General features: G+C 36.4%; 1 long non-coding RNA gene across 1 annotated transcript; it reads left to right on the top strand.

The window, feature by feature from the left end:
• The first annotated feature begins 212 nt into the window (after nucleotides 1-212).
• LOC133743185 (uncharacterized) lies at nucleotides 213-1447 on the top strand. Its single transcript, XR_009862997.1, has 2 exons — nucleotides 213-449; nucleotides 968-1447. It is a non-coding gene; the product is annotated as an uncharacterized LOC133743185 (long non-coding RNA).
• The last annotated feature ends 759 nt before the right edge of the window (nucleotides 1448-2206 follow it).

Here is a 2206-nt window from a genome sequence, read left to right as displayed (position 1 = left end):
TTATGGCTATATCATGTAAATAGATATAGGGTAAATCATTATGTTGTTATAGGCTTACCCTTTCCATGTTTTATGGATGACTTTAGGAATCCTTGTTTTATGGAGGACTTTAGGGGTCCTTGTTTTATGGAGGACTTTAGGCTACATGTTCCCTATCTTCCACTATATGTAGTCCATTTCCCATCCATGTTAGAAGGAGAAAAACAGAAAATACTACACTTATTATCTGCATCTAAACTCTCTCTCTCTCTCTCAAGTTCGATCTTTGAAGCAAAGCTCTCTCCATTTTCTGAAACACTTTCTATGTTAGTTTTACAACACGTTATCAGCACGACTAGCTCTAGGATTCGGATTGCCGATCGACAAGAGAAGAGGTGAATAACTCTTGGGTTGCAGAAAAGAAGAGGTTCATCATTCAATCAACATCAATCTACCAGCTCTACAACCAAGTATGTTTTTCCAAGCAAAAACAGATTTTACTGTTGCAGTTTACCTTCTGTCCTCTGTGTTCCTGTATTTATTTAAAATAGTAATTCAACTCCAAAATTCACCAAATTTTGTATGCTGGAGCCCTTATGTGTTTAGTGCATCTCTGTAAATTTTCGTATTTTTCTGGGTAGTTTTGCTTAATGTTTCAGTTCGTCTTTCGACTGTTATTCAGTAGAAGCTGCAATCATGTTTTTGATTTTTGTTGAAGCATTATGGACTTAATTTTTTGGTTACACTAATTTGAATTATGCCATTATAATTCCTTATGCTAGAAGCATTATGGGCTAAATTATTATGCGATTATTACATAAAGTTATGCCAGAAGCATTTGCTCAATTTATTACCTACACGAAATGCCAGAAGCATTAATGGGATTTGAACTCATTTCCTTATGTATATAACCGCTGCATTAATTTATTTATGTTACGATTTAATAACATATATTAAATTTGGTTATGTTATAATTGTGAATTAATAGAGGCTGAGTCAGAAGCTCAAATCAAGCCCAAAGTCATAATAACAAATTCGAGCCAGAAGCTCAGGCCCAAGCTACAAGACCATAACAGAAGCTCGCCATGAGTTGCCATGACAAAGACCAGTTTGAGCCCAGCAGGCCCACTCTCCCTCTGCGGGACCTAGCAGCCCAGCAGGCCTCACACACCATTTAAATTACGCATGAAAGGCCGGGTCACAAGCCCGCAGACTAAGCCCGATAGGCTTCACTATCAAGCCCATTCCTTTGGTCCAGCAGAATCAAATAAAAGGAAAAATGATTTGATTCTACTGAGATTTGAACCCAGACAATGTACATGTCATTATGGCTATTGCAAATAAATTCACCATATTTCATATGTGTAATTAATTGCCAGAAGCATTTATTCACATAATTGTGTGACAATTAATATGTTATATTACTAGCATGCAATTAATATCTCAATTGATTTGTGATTTCCATTTATTCAATTTGTGAGATATTATTTCAATTTGCTCTATTCAATATTATTGTGTTACTTGTCTAAATTTTCGCACTAGAATATATGTGTAGAAAATGCAGGTACCTAATGAACTAGAAGTTCTAAATGAACCAGTAGTTCATACACATATCGAACTTGTAGTTTCGATAATGCCATTTAAGAAACTTGAAGTTTCCTTCATAAATTCACCACACATGATAAAACCAGTAGATTTTACATGTTTAATCCGATTTTTCATACCATGTTATAGAACCTGAAGTTCCTATTAGTTGCTTATGGACGATATTACCCAAAGCACTAAGATTATTTGTTCCTTTCCTGTAAGAAATACCAAATCTCAACAAACTTGACTTTGTTTCTTTGGAGGTTTCCGGAAGAAACTATCTAAAGTGGTTCAAGATGTGATAATTCATCTAACTGCAAAGAAGATGAGATCAACAATCAATGCTAACAATGTCGTCATTGAGGCTTTTAATATGAGTGCCATAATTTTCAAAGGAAACATATGGAGAAAACACTCCAAGTTGAGTATCCGATGAAGAGGATACACAGATTCTTTGGGTCGCTCTAGAAGAGCACTTTCACCATCAAATGACCATTTTCTTGCTTGAAGCAAGACATGATTGGCAGAACGAAATTAGCCCATATGACCGTCTGCCACTTGGCCAAAGCCCAAGAGGCCATGTAATCAGGCTCCACGTGGCCAAGGCCCACGTGGTAGGAACCATGATGCCATAACTCAG

Source organism: Rosa rugosa, chromosome 1 (genome assembly GCF_958449725.1).
Source record: "Rosa rugosa chromosome 1, drRosRugo1.1, whole genome shotgun sequence".
NCBI lineage: Eukaryota > Viridiplantae > Streptophyta > Magnoliopsida > Rosales > Rosaceae > Rosa > Rosa rugosa.
The sequence above is the reverse complement of the archived record's forward strand: the minus strand, read 5'-3'. Positions and strand labels throughout refer to the sequence as shown.